This window comes from Peromyscus maniculatus, chromosome 8, assembly GCF_049852395.1.
Source record: "Peromyscus maniculatus bairdii isolate BWxNUB_F1_BW_parent chromosome 8, HU_Pman_BW_mat_3.1, whole genome shotgun sequence".
Lineage (NCBI taxonomy): Eukaryota > Metazoa > Chordata > Mammalia > Rodentia > Cricetidae > Peromyscus > Peromyscus maniculatus.
This window is the reverse complement of record NC_134859.1, coordinates 90,673,117-90,679,359: the sequence shown is the minus strand read 5'-3', so window position 1 is coordinate 90,679,359 and position 6,243 is coordinate 90,673,117. Positions and strand designations below refer to the sequence as shown.

Below are 6,243 nucleotides of genomic sequence, written 5' to 3'. Positions count from 1 at the left end.
CGAGTTCCAGGTCAGCCAGGAATGTTACACAGAGAAATCCTGTCTCGAAAAATCCCCCCCTCAAAAAAAAAAAAAAAAAAAAAAAAGGACATATCCAAATATGGGAATAGACCTTGATGGCTAGCTTTAGGGGTATGTATAATCTGTGGTTTATAAGGGAGAGGGAAGGAGGATAAGGCAAGGTCTGCCAGCGCCATATTTGCCCGGGCTTGCTAGGGTCCTACAAGTCATGTTTGTTCTTTCCCTGGGTCTCTGAGCCATCCAGTTTCCGGTCCCTGGCCATCCAAAATATACATTTGAGGAGCGGAGAGACGGTTCAGTGTCTAAAAGCTCAGTCTCACAACTCATCATAGGAGATCTATCTGATGCCCCTCCGTGGACACTAAGCATGTACGTGGTGCCCAAATATACAAGCAAGCAAAACGCCCGACCACATAAAATTAAAAAAAAAAAAAATTAAACCTTGGAATTGAAACGTTAGACTCTTGTATCGGGCAGTGAGACTGGAGTAGAAGAATAAACCCAAATGCCCGCCCTGAAGGCGGGGTCTGAGGGCGCCCGGACGATTGGACCCGCCCCTCACCTTTGTGGCCCCGCCCCCACATGGCCTGCGCAGTGGCGCGCGCTAGGCTGAGGAGAAACGGCCTCGGCTGCGGCGGGCGGGCGGGCGGGCGCGGAGGGAGGGGCAGACAGCCTGCCTGCGCGGAAGGGAAACTGACAGGGCCGCCGCCCACGCTGAGGGAGGGACCGACAGGAGCCTCTGGCAGCGGGACCCAGGTCCGTCCGCACTTCTCACGCCACCCCAGAGGAGGGTGTGGGGCGGGAGATGGGCGCTCACGCCGTGGGCCTCCCACAGCGTTCTCTCTCCGTTCACAGCGTTCTCCCAGTTTGCCCGTCTGTTGACAATCCGGGCCTTCCCGAACGCTGCGGCTGACCCGGTTTCCACACCATCGTCAGCTTTTCCTGGGCCAGGGACGCGCGGAGAGCCCCGAAGGCTTGAGAGCCGAAGCGGGTTTTTCAGACTTTCTGGATGGTTACAGGATTCTTGGCTTTTTTGAGACAGGGTCTCTCTGCAGCTCTGACTGTCCTGGAACTTGCTTTGTAGCCCAGGCTGTCCTCGAACTAGGGAGATCCACTTTCCCGAGTTCTGGGGTTAAAGCCATGCCCCACCACTGCCCAGCGGTTACATCATCTTTTAAAGGTTCCTGACCTGACTGTGGTATAAAGAGGTCGAACCAAAGTGTACTCATATGTAGAATATTCCACGTCAATTTATGTTGCTATTTATTTTTAAAAATTTGTCTTCTACTTTTATTTTATTTTTTGGTGTGTGTGTGTGTGTGTGTGTGTGTGTGTGTGTGTGTGTGTGTGTGTAGGCACAGGAGCCACGGAGCACATGTCGAGTCAGAGGGTGACTTTATGGAATCCGTTCTTTCCTACCTTTACATGGGTTGCAGGAATTGAACTTAGTTAGGTCTTGAGGCTTGCATTGACACTCTGCAAACGCCTTTACCTATCAAGTCACCTCGCTGCCGCTGACTTCTATTATTTTGTATGTGTGAGTTTGACAGACTTGGTCACTTGTAGCTTTATCGTCATTACTCAAAATGCCTGTCAGAATGCCAATTCCCAGAAGATGGACAGTGCAGCCTTTAACGCAGTGGTCCTTAACCCGGGGGTCAATTGACCCTTTCACAGGGGGTCGCCTAAGACCATTGGAAAACACAGATAATTTACATTACAATTCATAGCAGTAGCAAAATTACAGTTAGGAAGTGGCAACAAAAATAATTTTATGGTTGGGGGTCACCACAACATGAGGAACTGTATTAAAGCATTTGGAAGTCTGAGAACCAATTCTTTAATGCCTTATAAAAGCCCTATTCCATGTTAACAGGCAGCTCATTTTATTTCCCAAAGCCTTAGGACAACATCCCATTATGTCCCCCAATTCAGCCACCTGTCCTTCTTCTGACAGGCTATTTTATCTGACTACTTGCTGCTGACCTTGCTGCCTCTTCTTGTTTGTATTGGTCCCTCATGGATTAACCCTTTATGGACTTTGAGAACTCTACTCAATGGTAATTACAAGTATGCTATGTCCTCTTTTTTACACTGCTGAGACCCTATTCCATCCTAAACCACCCACTTCCTAGAGTGGAAGTGAATGCCTAGAAGACATTCTTTAATTTTTGGACTATGTTCTGTCTGTTCCTAGCCTATGACTAGGTCCCATATCCATTTAGATAATATAGATGGTACTGGAAAGATTAGAAAATGTGGAAAATTATAATTACTTTCTAGTACTGTTTACATAGCAAAACCGTTTCATAAGCTTTAGGTTTTAAGAATTTCACAAGTTACTGGACAGTGGTGGCTCATGACTTTAATCCCAGCACTGGAGAGAGGCAAGAGAATCTCTGAGTTCAAGGCCAGCCTGGTCTACAGATTGAGTTCCAGGATAGTCAGGGCTACACTGAGAAACCCTGTCTCAAAAACAACAACAACAACAACAACAACAAAAATTCACATGTTAATCCCATTAAGGGCAGTGAAGTCAAGATATAGTTGAGAGGAGAAAGTGATTATATTAATCTATTTATTTACTTAAAACAGAACCTTGGATTACTGTAACTATCCCTTCCCCAGTTGTTATCCAATTGGACTATAAATGTGCATTATATATACAGTTCCTGCTTTTTTTGAGACAGGGTTTTTCTGTGTAGTCCTGGCTGTCCTAGAACTCACTCTGTAGACTAGGCTGACATTGAAACAGTTTTTCCATTTTTAAATACAGAAAATATTTTAAAATAAAATCAAGAAACATCTTAAGCACCTTAAGAGGAGTGTTTATTTCATCCCCATCACACCTACCAATGATATAAAGGAAAATGATTGACAGCCAGAACTGTGGTAGGGGCCTCAGTAAGATTGCTCACAAGTAAAGGCTCCTGCTGCCAAGCCTGACGGCCTGAGTTTGATCTCCAGAACCCACGACTGAAAGAAAAGGCTCTGACAAGTGGTCCCCTGACTTCCACATGTATACTGAGGTGCTTGCACATGTGCGCACATACACACATGTAAATAAATAAGTGCAATTTTTAAAAATGATTTTAAATTTTTTAAAGGATTAAAACAAGTGGCAGTAGCCCTACCTAAACCTCTTAGTTCTGGCAGTGGCCCTGCAGCCCTGTCCATTTATAATTAGTCATCATGGGACTGAAATGATGGCTTTGTGGTTAAGAGGGCTTACTGACAGACAATGCAGAGGATTGGAGTATGGGTACTATCACCCACATCTGGTGGCTCACAACCTCCTGTAGCTCCAGCTCCAGAGGGTCTTCTGCCCTCTTCTGGTCTCTACAGGCACCTGCACACATGTGCACATACACAGAGACATGCACATGTAAATAAAAACAAACACTTAAAGTACTTCATAACGATCAGCTTCATACAGAGAAAGCAGTTTTATTTTTTAAATTATTCATTTGTTTACTCAATTAGCAGACTGTTGGTCTTCTTTTAGATAGTATGGCATCTTGGTTCTGGGAATGGAAAAAAAATGAAGTATTGGGTCCGCAGGTGTTTAATAGTTTACAAACTAGTGACAGGAATACGATGTGTACACAGATCCATAAATAATAATAATGCTTTGACTTTATCTGTATTGTCCAAAAATTATGAATATATATCACTTTCTAAAAATGAAGTAGGAGAGATGTTTCAGTGGTTCAGAGCACTGGATGCTTTTCCAAAGGTCCTGAGTTCGATTCCCAGTAACCATATGGTAGCTTACAACTATCTATAGTGGGATTCGAAGCCCTCTTCTGGCATAAATGTGTACATGCAGATAGGGCACTCACTCATATACAATAAATAAATAAATCTTTAAAAATGAAATGAGCATCTAAAAAAGAGCTAGTAGTATAAGAAATTTACAGTAGGGCCAGGCATGAATGATGGCACAGGCCTTTAATCCCAGCACTCAGGAGGCAGAGGCAGATTGATCTCTCTGAGTTCAAAGCCAACCTGGTCTACTTAGTGAATTCCAGGACAGCCACACAATGAGACCCTGCCTAAAAACGAAAATTGTAGGATTGGGGGTGTAGCTCAGTTGGTAGAGTGCTTACTTAAATTATAGGAAGCCCTGGGTTTGATATCCCACCATAGTAAACAAAAACAAAAAACTGTGCTTCATGGCATGTGCACACCTGTCAACCCTGCACTCAAGAGGCAGAGACAGGAAGACTAGAAGTCCAGGATGATTCGGGCTAAGTAGTTTAAAGCCTAGCCCAGACACCTTGAGATTTTGTCTCAAGAAGAGAAAAATTCCACAGTAACATATAAAATATTTAACCTAAGAGAAATTTGCATTCTCAAAGAAGTTTTGAGATGCAGATGAGCCCCTAATAGTTTTAGTTACTTGTAAGGTATGTTAGGAAGGTTGGTGGTGGTGCCTTGCAGGACTGGAGCTAAGATAATGGTCACTGAGCCCACGCCTATATCAGGACTGATTAATTATGCATATTTCTTTCTCTTGTAAAATTCATAGAAATCTGTGGTGATATATTGTGTACCCTAATAAAAATTTGCTTGAAGATCAGAGGACAGAACAAGTCACTAGATTAAACATAGAAGCCAGACAGTGATGACACACACCTTTAATCCTAGCACTCGGGAGGCAGAGATCTGTCCGGATCTCTGTGAGTTCAAAGCCACCCTGGACTACATGAGATTAACTCAGTCTAGGAGAGAAACAGAACCAGGCAGTGGTGGCACACATCTTTAATCCCAATACTTGGGAGTCACACAACTTTAATCCCAGCACTAAGAAGGAAGTGATGGCTGGGCGGAGAAAGGTATATAAGGCTTGAGGAGACAGGAACTGAAGCCTTTTCAGGCTGAAGAGTCCTCGAGGTAAGAGGTGGTAGCTGTGGCTTGTTCCTTTGTCTCTCTGATCTTCAGGCAAATTTTATTAGGGTACACAATATATCACCACAGAAATCAGTGAATTTCTTTCTTCTAACAGAGATTAGGAACTTCAATTAACAGGTATCAGAATCATCTAATCCACATGTTGGATCATATTCTCAATCAGGAGCTACCAGATAAGAAAACTGAAACATTTCCTTTGCTCACTTACAATCCTATGCTTTCTCTGCAGGGCTTCCTCAGTTACTTTTTATCATCACTGTTCACCAAAGACCAGTTCATCATTGGCCTTGAAAATTATGCAGGAAAGTATTGTGGCTTAAACAATACTTATTTAGGGTTCCCTATTAATACAGTTAAACTGTTCTCCTATGCTATTTAATCTTTATGGTCACTCTGTAAAATAAGTTAAATGTACATCCAAAATGAAATCTCTGGCAGGTTGTGATATTTGTGGCTCTCCCAAATGTGATTTTTAGGTTCATCTGGGCAGCAGACATAAGGCAGTTGTATATCAGAGCCCTTGCTCCAAACAGCTCATGATACCAGGAACTGAAAATGTACTGCTTTGGATTGATTAACAGGATCATGAAGGTAAGCCTTACAGATTTTCTTTAGCTAAACACATCCTTCTTTAAACATTCTAATCCTAGACTTTAGACAAAAGGACTGAACTGGATTGTGAAAGTATTATTACCGTAGGAGGAAACTGGATGTGAGTCTGTAACCTCTAAGTGATTGGAACTGGTCTACTACCTAGAATTAATCACTTCAGTCACAGGGATGATGAAGTCCATACTTTTCTCCACTGTTTATATGATGTGAAATAAAAAGTGATTCCCTATATCTGATAGGTGTTTTGCAAATCTTACTTGATCTTGAAGCTATAGGACACCTCAAATAGTAACTGGGATAATTGAACCACAATTTTTTTATTTCACTTCATTTAAAAACCTAGGAATGCTGGTTATAAGCGATGGCACAGAGAAACTGCCCAACTAGACTACTCTGGGCAGAAAGATTTATGGGAATTCAACTGCCAAGGCCATCTCTTGTGGAGGGCAAAGAGAAGAGCAAACTGGCAGGAAAAGCAAGCAGATGTTTCATGATAGTCAGCAGGGTAGAAATCTGAGTTAACACAGGCTGCCGGGATTGATCTGGAATGAGGTGCCCCTGCCTGAGGTCATTTACCTTTGGGGGAAGGTCAAGAGGAACCCACCTTTAGGCTTGTTTACCTGTTAACAATCCTTCTGGCCACAGTCCTTCTGTTTAAGACAATGTCAGTAGCACTGCCCTTTCAGGAAAAGGGGA

General features: G+C 43.1%; 1 protein-coding gene across 2 annotated transcripts in view; it reads left to right on the top strand.

Moving 5' to 3' along the window:
• Positions 1-595: 595 nt before the first annotated feature.
• The window catches only part of LOC102914885 (leucine-rich repeat-containing protein 37A-like), a 71,420-nt gene continuing 65,772 nt past the window's right edge, over positions 596-6,243 (top strand). The window contains exons 1-3 of one of the 2 annotated variants that reach the window (XM_076543484.1): positions 596-777; positions 1,979-2,081; positions 5,412-5,526. The gene's annotated coding sequence lies outside the window, so the exon portion shown is untranslated. The remainder of the gene's footprint in view (positions 778-1,978; positions 2,082-5,411; positions 5,527-6,243) is intronic. The other variant, XM_076543483.1, reaches the window with a different exon arrangement.